At 38.4% G+C, this 18,023-nt stretch overlaps 1 long non-coding RNA gene across 3 annotated transcripts in view; it reads right to left on the bottom strand.

The window, feature by feature from the left end:
* LOC133538831 (uncharacterized) overlaps positions 1–18,023 on the bottom strand; it is a 30,132-nt gene that overhangs the window by 5,046 nt on the left and 7,063 nt on the right. The gene's annotated exons all lie outside the window — the stretch shown is intronic.

The raw sequence follows: 18,023 nt of genomic DNA, 5'->3' as shown, positions 1-18,023 counted from the left end.
GTCGTCGGTGTAATATATTGGCTTGGAGTCAATAACCAGGTGACGTGATGAAGTTACGTCTCTGAACAGACATTCTATTCTATGTACAGTAGATGGCAGTATTGTCCTGTTTAAGAGGGTCACAACATTGAGTCAGGTTCTCATGGAGCTGGTGGGGCGTGGCCTCCAGCTCTGTCTGAATTACGGGAGATTTTCGAGAGAAAATTTGTCCCGGGAGGTTTTCGGGAGAGGCGCTGAATTTCGCGAGTCTCCCGGAAAATCTGGGAGGGTTGGCAAGGATGCTGTAACTGCTGCCAGGGTGCATCAACAAAGTATTGAGCAAAGGCTGTGAATACTTATGTAAATGTGTGTTGTTGTTTTTTAAATAAATCTGCAAAAAATAAAAGTATTTTTTTTTTTCAAATTATCATTATGGGTTATTGTCTGTAAAATTTTGAGGACAAAAATGTGGAAAAAGTGAAGCGCTGTCAATACTTTCTGGATGCACTGTATACAAGTCATTGAAAAGAATAAAGTGTAATATTTAATCATAAATTCTGAAGTTTTAATAGCATTTTAGTGTCCAATTTGCTGAGCGTATTAAAATGTATGTCAATTTAAATAATGTATTCTGTCATGCAAGGTGTTCTCTTTGACATGTGCACACATGAATGTATGTTTGTGGGTAATAAAATGTTTATTTTAATTATATTAACTGTCTTTTTAATATCCAAATCAAAAGTTTTTCCTCCCACTGTCAGTACACTACATGAGCTGTTCTAAGAAGGGCCGTGGCCTAAATCTGTGTTTAACTATAGAGCACTGGTTCTCAAATGGGGGTACGCATACCCCTAGGGATACTTGAAGTTATGCCAAGGGGTACGTGAGATTTTTCAAAAATATTCTAAAAATAGCAACAATTCTGTCAAAGTTATTTGTTGTCGAACCCCAAGATGCAGAGATGGAGGCAGGCATTGGATATGAAGACATTTAATATAAATAATAGGACAAGAACAAACAAAAAGCACACACATGGGCGGAATATCAAACTAAGGGAGCTAGCACTGGAAGCTAGAAAACAAAAAGGAACTTTAGCATGGAAGCTAGAAGATAGCAAACAGAAAAACTGGAAATAACTAATGGCTAACAAGAACAGCTTACCGCTACGACGACCAGGACAAAATGTAGCACGACAGGTAATAGCTGAAAAGAATCACAGACACGACGAGAGCAACATATGGCAACGACAATACAATGATCCAGCAACTGACACATGACAAAGCAGGTACAAATAGGAGCAGGCTGATTGGCAACCGGTGTGGCCAGGTGCCAATCAGCCGCAGCTGAGGAGGAACACAGCACTCAGGGAACAAGACAGGAAGCTGACAAAATAAGAGCACTAGACAGGAACTAAAGACAGGAGATACTAAACACAGAGGAAACAGACAAATGCAGAGGAAAAAACTAAAACATAGACAAACTGTCAGGGGAAAGCCTGACAAATTCAAAAATCCTTTATGAATATAATTATCTAATAATACTTCAACAAAATATGAATGTAAGTTCATAAACTGTGAAAAGAAATGCAAATGTCATGATCCGCCTCCCGGATCTGACATAGTTTTAGTTCTTGAGTCCTTTTGTGTGTTTGGTTTATTTTTGGACTCTTCGGATCCCTTTGTTTGAGGACTTCCTTGTTTGTTTAGTAACCATGGTGATCCTCATTTGTTCCACCTGTCATGCCTTTTACGCACACCTGTGGTAATTGTTTGTTTCTGTATTTAAACCTGCCTCCTCCCTTTGTTCGGTATTGGTTCATCATTTGCTACTTGCAACAGTCACGTTGGTTTCCGTAAGTCTTTGTATTTTTGCTAAGTCTCGTCTTGGCTTACGTTTATTCGGCACACTCATCTTCAACTCTTTGAACTCCATGCTAAATGTAGCATTAGCTTCCCTTCTGTTTGCACCAGCAGGGTTCTTTTATCTTTTTGTACATTTAAATCAGCTCTTACCTGCAATCCTGCCTAGTCCGAGTCCTGCAGCATCTTGGGGTGACAACTCGCAGATCAAAATGTGTCCCAAACGTGACAGAAACAATGCAATATTCAGTGTTGACAGCTAGATTTTTTGTGGACATAATCCATAAATATTGATGTTAAAGGGTACTTTTTTTGCGAAGAAATGTTTAGAATGAAGTTGATGAATCCAGATGGATCTCTATTACAATCCCCAAAGAGGGCACTTTAAGTTGATGATTACTTCTATGTGTGGAAATCTTTATCCATAATTGAATCACTTGTTTATTTTTCAACAAGTTTTTAGTTATTTTTATATCTTTTTTTCCAAATACTTCAAGATAGACCTTGAATATAAATATAATTCACATAATTCATTAGTTGCCAGGTGGTTTGCCTGGCGACTTTATCCACACTTCCTTCATGCCATGCCATGCCTGTTTAATCATTCTGTCCAGTTTCCCTCCTGCCCATGCCACGTAAGTTTTTGTTTTTTTATGTCACAGTTATTGACTTTGGTGTTTTGTCCATCGTCATGCCATAGTGCTAGTTTTTGTTTTCATAGTCAAGTTTGTTCTTTGCCATTGTGTGCGCCTTTTGTTTGTTCCTGTTTTTAGTTATACTGTCAAAATAAAAAGTACCTGTTTTTCATACGCACTTGCTTTTTGATTATGCCTTCTACTTAAGCCTGCCCTTGTTTTTCATTCGTTCTCGGATTCTCTTTTGCTATCCCATGCAACAGGTGATGTCGCTCTTCCCGCATTGTGGTAAAGACTTTTTGTGTTCATTAGCTTTCACGCTATTCTTTTGTTTGCTTGTCCCTAGTTTACATGCCAGCGCTTTTTGTTCCTTCTAGCTCCCATGCTAGTTCGGTTGGTTTGTCTCTAGTGCCTTTGTGCCAGTATTTCTGTTATCAGTTTGTTTTTGCAGGTAGAAATAAATCATCATTCCTACCTTCATGCTGTGTTCCATTCCGCTGCATCCACGAGAAAACAAAACCTCACCACGATGCCAGTTAAGCGTCACAAAATCAGCAATATTTTGCACTGTTATATATTTAATAAATCAGAAACTGATGACATAGTGCTGTATTTTACTTCTTTATCTCTTTTTTTTCAACCAAAAATGCTTTGCTCTGATTAGGGGGTACATGAATTAAAAAAATGTTCACAGGGGGTACATCACTGAAAAAAAGTTGAGAATCACTACCACAGAGGGGTTGCTGGGCTCTGAGCAATCGGGTGGAAGGCAGGGTACACTCTGGACAAGTCGCCATCACAGATAGACAGACAACATTCACACATATTCTAACAAAATGCGGATTGGATGTTAACCTAATTAAAACACATCATCAACATTCTAATATTAATCTTAATCAGGAAAAATGACTAATGATGATCCATAAATTATTTTTTACATTTTTTCAAAAAGATTCGAATTAGCTAGTTTTTCTCTTTTTTTTCGGTTGAATTTTAAAGAGTCGAAATTGAAGATAAACTATGTTTCAAAATTACATTTTAATTTTTTTCCTGTTTTCTCTTCTTTTAAACCGTTCAATTAAGTGTTTTTTTTAATCATCTATTCTCTACAAAAAAAACCTTCCGTAAAAGGAAAAAAAAATGTACGACGGAATGACAGACAAAAATACCCATTTTTTTATGTATATATATATATATATATATATATACTTATTTATTTATTCATTAAAGGTATATTGAGCAAATTGGCTATTTCTGGCAATTTTTTTAAGTGTGTATCAAACTGGTAGCCCTTTGCATTAATCAGTACCCGAGAAGTAGCTCTTGGCTTCAAAAAGGTTGGTGACCCCTGTGCTAGAGAATAGGGAGCACTTACTCCGCATGTCAACACCTCCATTGACACGTCCACACCATCAAAATGCAGAGGCAAACAATTCCAGATCAACGCCATATTAAAAAAAATAGTGATTTCTTTCGTTGTGATTTCCTGCGGGCTTCACGGTGGCAGAGGGGTTAGTGCGTCTGCCTCACAATACGAAGGTCCTGCAGTCCTGGGTTCAAATCCAGGCTCGGGATCTTTCTGTGTGGAGTTCGCATGTTCTCCCCGTGAATGCGTGGGTTCCCTCCGGGTACTCCGGCTTCCTCCCACCTCCAAAGACATGCACCTGGGGATAAGTTGATTGGCAACACTAAATTGGCCCTAGTGTGTGAATGTGAGTGTGAATGTTGTCTGTTTATCTGTGTTGGCCCTGCGATGAGGTGGCGACTTGTCCAGGGTGTACCCCGCCTTCCGCCCGACTAGCTGAGATAGGCGCCAGCGCCCCCCGCGACCCCAAAAGGGAATAAGCGGTAGAAAATGGATGGATGGATGGATGATTTCCTGCATGAAAGTTTAAAAGTAGCATATATTTATGTAGTATGAAGAAGAATGTTTTAATGTAGACACATAGAATCATCATACTGCTGTGATTATATGCATCAAGTTTTCATTCAAGGCTAAGGCAAAATATGGAGATATATATGGTGTATCGCGATATGGCCTAAAAATATTGCGATATTAGAAAAAGGCCATATCGCCCAGCCCTAGTATCATTTAAACTACCGGTAATGTAAAGTATCAAACAACTTGTCTTTTATTATTAAGTAAACAAATATAGGCTCCTAATTTAGGTGCTGACATACGCAGTAACATATTGTGTCATTTTCCATTCTATTATTTTGTCAAAACTATGAAGGACAAGCTGTAAAAAAGTATTATTAATATACTTGTTCATTTACTGTTAAAGGCCTACTGAAAGCCACTACTACCCACCACGCAGTCTGATAGTGCTACGACTCGGAGTAAGGAGAGGACCCAGATGCAGAGAAGAAGTTCAAAAAATAAAGCTTTTACTTTGAAACAACTTTTTACCTCCAATGCAAAAAGTTTTTCACAAGAATAATCAAAACAATTAACTTAAAATCACTCCACAAAAATAAGGAGGAATACTAATCTAAGGAAATTCTAACAAAAAAAAAATTAATAAGAATAAACGAAAAGCGCTCCAACAGGAGGAAAAAACACCAAAACGACCTATATATAAACACTAACTATAAATAACAACAAAAAATCACTCAATCAATGAGGCAATAAATTCAAAATTTGGAAAAACAAAAACTCACCAATTAGGAAGACGAAGGATAACCAAGGACGCTCGAAGGAGGAAAAAGTAAACTCAAAATTACAGCAAAAACTAGGGTAACTAGGAAAACAGGAGCAAGACAAGGAGCTAATCAAGGACATGGACATGGACGCTAGAAAGGCACGATAGACGAGACGATCTGGCAAAGGGAAAACGGAGAAGTGAGCTGAAATAGGATGAGGGAGTGATGGGGAACAGGTGGAAACAATCAGGAATCAGGGATGACGTCAGACTGGTGAAACAAGAGGGTAGCTTTTCAAAATAAAACACATAGACCACAAGACAGAAAAACCAAGACAAGACTTCCCTCACCGCGGTGTGACAGATAGTTTATATATCAATGATGAAATATTAACATTGCAACACATGCCAATACGGCCTTTTTAGTTTACTAAATTACAATTTTAAATTTCCCGGGAGTTTCGTCTTGAAAACGTCGTGTAATGATGACGTGTACGCAGGACGTCACGGGTTTTTAGGAAGTATGAGCGCTGCGCACACACACACAGCTAAAAGTCGTCTGCTTTAACGGCATAATTATACAGTATTTTGGACATCTGTGTTGTTGAATGGATAATGATCTCGGCGTCTTTAGTGGACAAAATGGAGCGAATTTTAGCGATATTACGGAGATGAAAGAAGGCCGTTTTAGTAACGCTTTTAATGTGTGGCTCAAAGGAGAGAGTTGGGTCGAAGATAATACCCAGATTTTTTACCGAGTCGCCTTGTTTTATTATTTGGTTGTGAAATGTTAAAGTTGTATCATTAAATAGAGGTCGGTGTCTAGCAGGACCGATAATCAGCATTTCCGTTTTTTTGGCGTTAAGTTGCAAAAAATTAGCGGACATCCATTGTTTAATTTCATTAAGACACGCTTCCAACTGACTGCAGTGCGGCGTGTTGGTCAGGTTTAGGGGCATGTAGAGTTGGGTGTCATCAGCATGATCAAGTATGACACATAGAATGGACCTGCTATCCCCGTTTGAATAAGAAAATCTCATTTCAGTAGGCCCTTAATATCTGCTTATTTTCTGTTTGAAACATGTTCTATCTACACTTCTGTTAAAATGTAATAATCACTTATTCTTCTGTTGTTTGATACTTTACATTAGTTTTGGATGATACCACAAATTTAGGTATCAATTCCATACCAAGTAGTTACAGGATCACACATTGGTCATATTCAAAGTCCTCATGTGTCCAGGGACATATTTCCTAAGTTTATAAACATAACATGAATTTTGAAAAAAAGATTTTGTGACGATAAAAAATATTGATGTAATCATAGTAGTATCGACGAGATACGCTTTTGTACTTGGCATCATTACAGTGGATGTCAGGAGTAGATCCACCAATGGCGTTTCTTTATATTCAGGCACACTAGCTTTTGTTAGTGGTGAGCTATTGTATCCTGTCAGAAAAATTCTGTGTAAATTATCAAATAAAACCTTGTATTACATTGTGTTCCTGACGAGAAGAAAAAAGGCTAGAGCTTTCCAAGAAGAATGCTGGACTTCCAGGCGGACGGATGGCAGAATCTGCACAAATTCCAGAGGAACTCTTTTAAGTATTTTTACGAACCCTCTTTGATCTATTTTATGGGACTCTCTGTGATCTATTTTATGGGACCTTCTTTGATCCGTTCGGGAACCGAAGGCAATGCTGGTCACGACCCACTTCCTTGAGGAAGCAGCTGTGGGAAGGAGGGGGGTAAAAATTAAATAAAGAACCACGAGAACGATCTTGGGGCAGAGCATGGTGCAGGAACTGTACAGGGTCTCCTCGGATCCGAGTATAAATTTAATTCTGTCTCTGTTTGATTCTTTGCCTTTTTGTCTCGTTCAATAGATGTCAACAGTGTTTGAACCTGATATATCCTCCTACGGTGTGTAGTGAAGCATGTTTAGCTATTCTTCGTCCCGCAGGGATGATACTTGTAAGAAACTTACTTTATTTGTCACCATGGAGGCAAAGATTAGTGATTTTGAAGAAGCTAAAACACTGCCGACTGCAGATGGATATTTGCTGCTAGTTAGCGAGCCATGTCTTAAAACAGGGGTCACCAACGCGTAAGGACCAGATGAGTCGCCCGCTGGCCTGTTCTAAAAATAGCTCAAATAGCAGCACTTACCAGTGAGCTGCCTCTATTTTTTTAATTGTATTCATTTACTAGCAAGCTGGTCTTGCTTTGCTCCACATTTTTTATTCTAAGAGAGACAAAACTCAAATAGAATTTGAAAATCCCAGAAAATATTTTAAAGACTTGGTCTTCACTTGTTTAAATAAATTCATTTATTTTTTTACTTTGCTTCTTATAACTTTCAGAAAGACAATTTTAGAGAAAAAAATACAACTTTAAAAATGATTTTAGGATTTTTAAACACATATACCTTTTTACCTTTTAAATTCCTTCCTCTTCTTTCCTGACAATTTAAATCAATGTTCAAGTACATTTTTTTTTATTGTAAATAATAATAAATACACTTTAATTTAATTCTTCATTTTAGCTTCTGTTTTTTCAACAAAGAATATTTGTGGAATATTTTTTCAAACTTATTATGATCAAAATTAAAAAAAAATATTCTGGCAAATCTAAAAAATCTGTAGAATCAAATTTAAATCTTATTTCAAAGTATTTTGAATTTCTTTCAATTTTTTTGTTCTGGAAAATCTAGAAGAAATAATGATTTGTCTTTGTTAGAAATATAGCTCGGTCCAATTTGTTATATATTCTAACAAAGTGCAGATTGGATTTTAACCTATTTAAAACATGTAATCAAAATTTTAAAATTAATCTTAGTCAGGAAAAATTACTAATGATGTTCCATAAATTCTTTTTAAAATTTTTTCAAAAAGATACGAATTAGTTAGTTTTTAACTTCATATTTTTCGGTTGATTTTTTATTTTATTTTAAAGAGTCGAAATTGAAAATAAACAAAGTTTCAAAATTAAATTTTCATTTTTTTCGTGTTTTCTCCTCTTTTAAACCGTTCAATTAAGTGTTTTTTTCATCATTTATTCTCCACAAAAAACCTTCCGTAAAAGGAAAAAAAATGTACGGCGGAATGACAGACAGAAATACCCATTTTTTTAATGTATATAGATTTATTTATTAAAGGTCAATTGAGCAAATTGGCTATCTCTGGCAATATATTTAAGTGTGTATCAAACTGGTAGCCCTTTGCATTAATCAGTACCCAATAAGTAGCTCTTGGTTTCAAAATGGTTGGTGACCCCTGTTTTAAAGCACCTCTTCCTGAGGGGCGTTTCAGTGTTATACAGTAACTTCATCTTTATTGTTAGTCTTCTCTGCTTTTAAGTACTCCGTGATTGTGCGCTGCCGAAAACGCTCCTCTGCTCATAAAATCAGCAATGTCATGACGTGACGATGCATCGTCATACCCGTTAAAAAAATAATAATAATAAATTGTGAACCGGTACTTTTAAAACATAGTACCATTTTTGATTCATTAGTACATCGTGGTACAACAACCTACAAAAATAACAAAAAAGCCTACTAATATCCTGGAGGGATAGCCTCTCAATAGACAAATATTTTCATTCATTTGATATTATTTTCCATGATGGCCTCAAGCACATTAATAGTCCATACTTTAGAAAACAACAAATATTGGTCTCATCACGCTATTTTTGATCCGATACGACCCTGATTATGATAATATCCGTCTTTGGCTCAATTCGCCGACCTTTAACAGTAAGCCAATGCGTGCACTGTTGATACTGTCTAACTAACTACAGAGGACGTATTTTTGAGTTTGAGTTTATTTTTATTTGGAACATGCAAGCATACAACATGATAAATCACAATTGCCAGTTTCTCTTTTCAACATGTTCGAAAAAAAGAAGGAAGAAGCAGAGCTTATTCAATCCTACCCCTTTGAGGGATGTCTTGTCTTGGGTTTTTCTGTCTTATGGTTTGCATGTTTTAATTTGAAAAGTAACTCTCCTCTCGTTTCAGGTCACTTGCCCTTCCTTTTGTGTCATCAGTCTGACGTCCTCCCTGTTCTCTGATTGTTTTGAGCTGTTCCTTATTACTCTTCATGTGTTTTATAAGCTCACTCCTCCCTTTGTTCTGTGCCAGAGTGTCTCGTTTGTTCGTGCTCTCTAGCGTCCATGCCTTGCCTTGTGTCGTGCTTATGTCCCTTGATCCTGAACCCCTTTGTGAATATTTTGAGTTTTCCTTTCTTGCTCCTCAGCAGAGTGATTTTGATTATTTTGTTATTCAGCCGCAGTGGTAAGTTTCAGTTAAAATGTTTTCATTCATTCCTCAACTTTTTGAGTGACTATTTTTGTTAAAACTTTATTAGATTAGGTAGAGTACAAATGTTCATAGCTGTTGGAGCTTTTTTTGTTAAATACTTTTTATAGCATATACGGCGTCAATTATAGTTCGTCTTTACTTTTGTGTTTTCCTCCATTCGGAGTGATTTTCGGTTGTTCCTTCTTTTTCTGGAACCTTTTCGCCGAGAATTTTTTTTTTTGTGATTATAGATATTATTTCTTGACTTTGGAGGTAAAAGGAAGTTGTCAAAATAAAAGCCTGTCTAAAGTCCCAACTCTGCATCTGAGTCCAATCCTTTTACCAAGCGTGACATTACAATCTGGCACAGAACAAAGGGAGGAGTGAGTTTATAAAACGCATGAAGGTAATAGGGAACAGCTGGAAACACTCAGAGAGCATGGACGACGTCAGACTGATGCACAAAAGGAAGGGCAAGTGACCTGAAACGAGAGGAGAGTTACTTTTCAAATTAAAACATGCAAACCGTAAGACAGAAAAACCCAAGACAAGACATCACTCACCGCGGTGTGACACTTTTCATTTACATACCAGTTGCTAAAACTTTTGTTCACTTCCTGTTCTCAATGTATTCACAATATACTCCATAAGTAATCACAATACAAATAAATAAATAGTACTCGGTGAAGTAAGTTACATTTCATATGGTGAGATGAGTAAGATTATTTTGAAAATGAATGGATGGATTGAAATAAATTCAGAAAGTTTATCATGGTTGTTCTTCTTTGTACTTTGTAAACACTTTAAGTTTGAAGAGTTTTTTGAAGTGGATCATATTAGTACATTGTTTGTGTCACCACTAGGACTTGGGTGAGGTTTGTTTTCCCGAGGTGCAAAGTGATCGGAGTGGACTTTGGGGTTGGTTTTTCCAGAAGGCAAAGGAAAGTTGGCGCGGGCAAGGCGTGAATGTGAGTACATATTTTTATGTTAACACTATAACTAAAAAACAGGAACCATACAAAAGGCGCACACAATGGCGGAGAACAAACTTGACTAATGAAAACAAACACTTGCACAAAGGGAGAAACTATGAACTATAAACAAAAACTTACTTGGCATGGAACTGTGAAACATGACATGAAGCAGGGCAAGGCGTGAATGTAAGTACATATTTTTATTTTAACACTATAAGTAAAAAACAGGAACCAAACAAAAGGTGCGCACAATGGCGGAGAACAAACTTGACTAATGAAAACAAAGACTTGCACAAAGGCAGAAACTATGAACTATAAACAAAAACTTACTTGGCATGGAACTGTGAAACATGACATGAATCAGAGTGGAGGTAACATGGCATGACGTGAGTTTCAACACTTTTTTGAAGTGGATCATATTAGTACATTGTTTGTGTTACGACTAGGACTTGGGTAAGGTTTGTTTTCCCGAGGTGCAAAGTGATCGGAGGGGACTTTGGGGTTTGTTTTTCCGGAAGGCAAAAGAAAGTTGGCGCGGGCAAGGCGTGAATGTAAGTACATATTTTTATTTTAACACTACAACTAAAAAACAGGAACCAAACAAGAGGCGTGCACAATGGCGGAGAACAAACTTGACTAATGAAAACAAAGACTTGCACAAAGACAGAAATTATGAACTATAAACAAAAACTTACTTGGCATGGAACTGTGAAACATGACATGGAGCAGAGTGGAGGTAACATGGCATGACGTGAGTTTCAACACTTTTTTGAAGTGGATCATATTAGTACATTGTTTGTGTCACGACTAGGACTTGGGTGAGGGTTGTTTTCCCGAGGTGCAAAGTGATCGGAGTGGACTTTGGGGTTTGTTTTTCCAGAAGGCAAAGGAAAGTTGGCGCGGGTAAGGCGTGAATGTAAGTACATATTTTTATTTTAACACTATAAGTAAAAAACAGGAACCAAACAAAAGGCGCGCACAATGGCGGAGAACAAACTTGACTAATGAAAACAAAGACTTGCACAAAGACAGAAATTATGAACTATAAACAAAAACTTACTTGGCATGGAACTGTGAAACATGACATGGAGCAGAGTGGAGGTAACATGGCATGACGTGAGTTTCAACACTTTTTTGAAGTGGATCATATTAGTACATTGTTTGTGTCACGAATAGGACTTGGGTGAGGTTTGTTTTCCCGAGGTGCAAAGTGATCGGAGGGGACTTTGGGGTTTGTTTTTCCAGTAGGCAAAAGAAAGTTGGCGCGGGCAAGGCGTGAATGTAAGTAAATATTTGTATTTTAACACTATAAGTAAAAAACAGGAACCAAACAAAAGGCGCACACAATGGCGGAGAACAAACTTGACTAATGAAAACAAAGACTTGCACAAAGACAGAAATTATGAACTATAAACAAAAACTTACTTGGCATGGAACTGTGAAACATGACATGAAGCAGGGCAAGGCGTGAATGTAAGTATATATTTTTATTTTAACACTATAAGTAAAAAACAGGAACCAAACAAAAGGCGCGCACAATGGCGGAGAACAAACTTGACTAATGAAAACAAAGACTTGCACAAAGGCAGAAACTATGAACTATAAACAAAAACTTACTTGGCATGGAACTGTGAAACATGACATGGAGCAGAGTGGAGGTAACATGGCATGACGTGAGTTTCAACAGTTTTTTGAAGTGGATCATATTAGTACATTGTTTGTGTCACGACTAGGACTTGGGTGAGGTTTGTTTTCCCGAGGTGCAAAGTGATCGGAGTGGACTTTGGGGTTTGTTTTTCCAGAAGGCAAAGGAAAGTTGGCGCGGGCAAGGCGTGAATGTAAGTACATATTTTTATTTTAAGACTATAAGTAAAAAACAGGAACCAAACAAAAGGCGCGCACAATGGCGGAGAACAAACTTGACTAATGAAAACAAAGACTTGCACAAAGGCAGAAGCTATGAACTATAAACAAAAACTTACTTGGCATGGAACTGTGAAACATGACATGAAGCAGAGTGGAGGTAACATGGCATGACGTGAGTTTCAACACTTTTTGAAGTGGATCATATTAGTACATTGTTTGTGTCACGACTAGGACTTGGGTGAGGGTTGTTTTCCCGAGGTGCAAAGTGATCGGAGTGGACTTTGGGGTTTGTTTTTCCAGAAGGCAAAGGAAAGTTGGCGCGGGAAAGGCGTGAATGTAAGTACATATTTTTATTTTAAGACTATAAGTAAAAAACAGGAACCAAACAAAAGGCGCGCACAATGGCGGAGAACAAACTTGACTAATGAAAACAAAGACTTGCACAAAGGCAGAAGCTATGAACTATAAACAAAAACTTACTTGGCATGGAACTGTGAAACATGACATGAAGCAGAGTGGAGGTAACATGGCATGACGTGAGTTTCAACACTTTTTTGAAGTGGATCATATTAGTACATTGTTTGTGTCACGACTAGGACTTGGGTGAGGGTTGTTTTCCCGAGGTGCAAAGTGATCTGAGTGGACTTTGGGGTTTGTTTTTCCAGAAGGCAAAGGAAAGTTGGCGCAGGCAAGGTGTGAATGTAAGTATATATTTTTATTTTAACACTATAACTAAAAAACAGGAACCAAACAAAAGGCGCGCACAATGGCGGAGAACAAACTTGACTAATGAAAAAAAAGACTTGCACAAAGACAGAAATTATGAACTATAAAAAAAACTTACTTGGCATGGAACTGTGAAACATGACATGGAGCAGAGTGGAGGTAACATGGCATGACGTGAGTTTCAACACTTTTTTGAAGTGGATCATATTAGTCCATTGCTTGTGTCACGACTAGGACTTGGGTGAGGGTTGTTTTCCCGAGGTGCAAAGTGATCTGAGTGGACTTTGGGGTTTGTTTTTCCAGAAGGCAAAGGAAAGTTGGCGCAGGCAAGGTGTGAATGTAAGTATATATTTTTATTTTAACACTATAACTAAAAAACAGGAACCAAACAAAAGGCGCGCACAATGGCGGAGAACAAACTTGACTAATGAAAACAAAGACTTGCACAAAGACAGAAATTATGAACTATGAACAAAAACTTACTTGGCATGGAACTGTGAAACATGACATGAAGCAAAGTGGAGGTAACATGGCATGACGTGAGTTTCAACACTTTTTTTAAGTGGATCATATTAGTACATTGTTTGTGTCACGACTAGGACTTGGGTGAGGTTTGTTTTCCCGAGGTGCAAAGTGATCGGAGTGGACTTCGGGGTTTGTTTTTCCAGAAGGCAAAGGAAAGTTGGCGCGGGAAAGGCGTGAATGTAAGTGCATATTTTTATTTTAACACTACAACTAAAAAACAGGAACCAAACAAGAAGCGCGCACAATGGCGGAGAACAAACTTGACTAATGAAAACAAAGACTTGCACAAAGGCAGAAACTATGAACTATAAACAAAAACTTACTTGGCATGGAACTGTGAAACATGACATGAAGCAGAGTGCAGGTTACATGGCATGACGTGAGTAGAAGGTGATGTTGCCAGGACGACTAACAGAAACAGAGAGGCTTTAATAGCAGTGATTTGATAAGTGAAAACAGGTGTGCGAGTGCAAAACGTGAGACAGGTGAAAACTAATGGGTTGCTATGGTGACAACAAACAAAAGTGCAGAGTCCAAAAACAAAAACGAACATGACTAAAACAAAACATGATCACACAGACATGACAGTTTGATTGCTTTGCTTAATCCATTACATAATTTATGTAAGTATTGAAGAAGAAACTGAAGCTATTGAGCGAATAGCTATTGACGCTATTCATAGCCATAGCATGGCCAAATAGCTACGTTAGCATCGCCCGTAAAATGTGTGGACCAAACGATCAGGACTTTCGCATCTTTTGACACTGGAGCAACTTAAATCCGTCGATTGGTAAGTGTTTTTTTAGCATTAAATGTGAGTGGAAGGAAACGTAATATAGTTACAAATGCATCTGCAGGTTATCCATGCATCTCTGTGCCATGTCTGCTTTAGCACCGCCGGTAAATAGCATGTTAGCATCGATTAGCGTAGCATGTTAGCATCGATTTGCTTGCAGTCACGCCGCTACCAAATATGTCTGATTAGCACATAAGTCAACATCAACAAAACTCACCTTTGTGATTTCGTTGTATTTATCGTTGCAAATGCATCTGCAGGTTATCCATACATCTCTGTGTCATGTCTGTCATCGCCGGTAAAATGTGGAGACACTCTGGCACATTCAATGGGGGTCTGGCGGCAGACACTTTCGCATTTTCGGGCCAGTGGTGCAACTTGAATCCCTCCCTTTTAGTGTTGTTACACCCTCCGACAACACACCGACGAGGCATGGTCTTTTTTCTGCACCATCAAGGTATATATTGACGCTTACATAGGTCTGGTGATAATGTTCCCCTTTAACATAAATAATAAAATAGAGTCCAAACATAAAAAAGACTGAAGTATTTTAACTGCACAATTCAGGTGACTATGTTTATTACGTAGGTTAGTTGGTATGCTCTTATTGTGTTTTGATTATTGTGGCCAGCTGGTTAAGTTACAGGGTAAGGTTGACAAAGGGTAGGGCAAACAGACAGTTGTGAGTCATGACTCTTGTGTAATATTGTAAGCAAGGTTAAAAATAGAATACTGTGCAGCAAATCATTAGAAAAACCTTTATTAAAATAGGGTTTTCATCACATGTATTAAATGTATTATGTCGCTCATTTGAAGACATAAACGAACATGTGGTTCTCTGTTAAATGTGTACGTTGCCCGGGTAGATCCCTTTTATGTACAGTTTGGGAAATAAGTATTTAATCCCCAGCTGATTATGTAACCCGTTGCAAAAACAATAAGCCAGTCCATAAGTTTAATGCTAAGCAAATTTGCAGAGAGACAGAAATAAAAAAAACAACAACACTGAGACATACTGGTTATGTGTGTATGACGCACACAAATGAGTCATGTGAGAAAGTGTTCCTATTCTCAACTCCGGTTTCTTCCACCCAAACCTTGCCACCATGCTGGGCAAAACCAAGGAGATTTAAAGGGGAACATTATCACCAGATCTATGTAAGCGTCAATATATACCTTGATGGTGCAGAAAAAAAGACCATCTATTTTTTTAACCGATTTCCGAACTCTAAATGGGTGAATTAGGGCGTATTAAACGCCTTTCTGTTTATCGCGCTGGAGGCGATGACGTCAGAATGTGACGTCGCCGAGGTAACACACCGACCATTTTCAACACATTACAAACACCGGGTCTCAGCTCTATTATTTTCAGTTTTTTTGACTATTTTTTGGAACCTTGGAGACATCATGCCTCGTCGGTGTGTTGTCGGAGGGTGTAACAACACTAACAGGAAGGGATTCAAGTTGCACCACTGGCTCGAAGATGCGAAAGTGTCTGCCGCCAGACCCCCATTGAATGTGCCAGAGTGTCTCCACATTTGACCGGCGATGCTAAAGCAGACATGGCACAGAGATGTATGGATAACCTGCAAATGCATTTGCAACGATAAACGTAATTACAAAGGTGAGTTTTGTTGATGTTGACTGCCAGCTAATCGATGCTAACATGCTACGCTAATCAATGCTAACATACTATTTACCGGCGGTGCTAAAGCAGACATGGCACAGAGATGTATGGATAACCTGTAGATACATTTGCAACTATATTACGTTTCCTTCCACCCACATTTAACGCGAAAAAAACACTTACCAATCGACGGATTTAAGTTGCTCCAGTGTCACAAGATTCCAAAGTCCTATTCGTTTGGTCCGCACATTTTACCGGCGATGCTAACGCAGCTATTCGGCCATGCTATGGCTATGAATAGCGTCAATAGCTATTCGCTCAATAGCTTCAGTTTCTTCTTCAATATTTTCATACTCCAACCATCCGTTTCAATACATGCGTAATCTGTTGAATCGCTTAAGTCGCTGAAATCCGAGTTTGAATCCGAGCTAATGTCACTATATCTACGTGTGGTATTCCCATTGTTTGTTTACATTGGCAGCACTGTGTGACGTCACATGAAAATGGATAGTGGTTTCGAAGATAGCGAAAATAAGGCACTTTAAAGCTTTATTTAAGGATATTCAGAGACCGGTAAAATTTTGAAAAAAACTTCAAAAAATACAACAAGCCACTGGGAACTGATTTCTATTGTTTTTAACCCTTTTGAAATTGTGATAATGTTCCCCTTTAAAGACTTGAGAGAAAATGTTGTAGACCTGCACAAGACTGTCTACAACAGGGGTGTCCAAAGTGCGGCCCGGGGGCCATTTGAGGCCCACAGCTAATTGTTTACTGGCCTGCCACACATTCTGGAAATGCTATTGCAAACATTTTTAAAAACATTAAAAAAAGTGGAGTGAGGTGAAATCGAACTAGACACAAAGCTGCCAATGCAGGCTGTTTATTTTCTTTTGTCTATATTTATTTTTCTTTTGTTGCCATTGCTCCAAAAAAAATAAAAAAGATAATTCAATGTTATAGTGAATTATTGACCTATTCAAGGCTCCAATTATTTCAAATATTTCATTTTAAAATGTTTTATGTGGAAAATAGTGCATATGGGCTTCACGGTGGCAGAGGGATTAGTGCGTCTGCCTCACAATACGAAGGTCCTGCAGTCCTGGGTTCAAATCCAGGCCCGGGATCTTTCTGTGTGGAGTTTGCATGTTCTCCCCGTGAATGCGTGGGTTCCCTCCGGGTACTCCGGCTTCCTCCCACCTCCAAAGACATGCACCTGGGGATAGGTTGATTGGCAACACTAAATTGGCCCTAGTGTGTGAATGTGAGTGTGAATGTTGTATGTCTATTTGTGTTGGCCCTGCGACGAGGTGGCGACTTGTCCAGGGTGTACCGTGCCTTCCGCCCGATTGTAGCTGAGATAGGCGCCAGCACCCCCCGTGACCCCAAAAGGGAATAAGCGGTAGAAAATGGATGGATGGATAGTGCATATATTGTGGGGTTGCCATATAAAAACATCAACATTTTCTTTGACAAAAGACCATAAAACAAACAAAACAAGAGTTCAAACATAAAATCGACTGATAAATCTGAAGTTGATCTCGTAACTTAAAAGGGAACATTATCACAATTTCAAAAGGGTTAAAAACCATAAAAATCAGTTCCCAGTGGGTTTATGTATTTTTTGAAGTTTTTTTCAAAATTTTGCTGGTCCCGGAATATCCCTAAATAAAGCTTTAAAGTGCCTTATTTTCGCTATGTTCGAAACCACTATCCATTTCCCTGTGACGTCATACAGGGCTGCCAGTACAAACATAAAGGGGGTTACCACATCAAGATATAGCGACATTAGCTCGGATTCAGACTCGGATTTCAGCGGCTTAAGCGATTCAACAGATTACGCATGTATTGAAACAGATGGTCGGAGTATGGAGGCAGATAGCGAAAACGAAATTGAAGAAGAAATTGAAGCTATTGAGCGAATAGCTATTGACGCTATTCGGCCATAGCGTGGGTGTACCTAATGAAGTGGCCCATAGCATGGCTGCCTTATTAGCTTCGCCGGTAAAATGTGCGGACCAAACGATCAGGACTTTCGCATCTTGTGACACTGGAGCAACTTAAATCTGTCGATTGGTAAGTGTTTGTTTCGC

The sequence above is a fragment of the Nerophis ophidion genome, linkage group LG20 (assembly GCF_033978795.1).
Source record: "Nerophis ophidion isolate RoL-2023_Sa linkage group LG20, RoL_Noph_v1.0, whole genome shotgun sequence".
Lineage (NCBI taxonomy): Eukaryota > Metazoa > Chordata > Actinopteri > Syngnathiformes > Syngnathidae > Nerophis > Nerophis ophidion.
The sequence above is the reverse complement of the archived record's forward strand: the minus strand, read 5'-3'. Positions and strand labels throughout refer to the sequence as shown.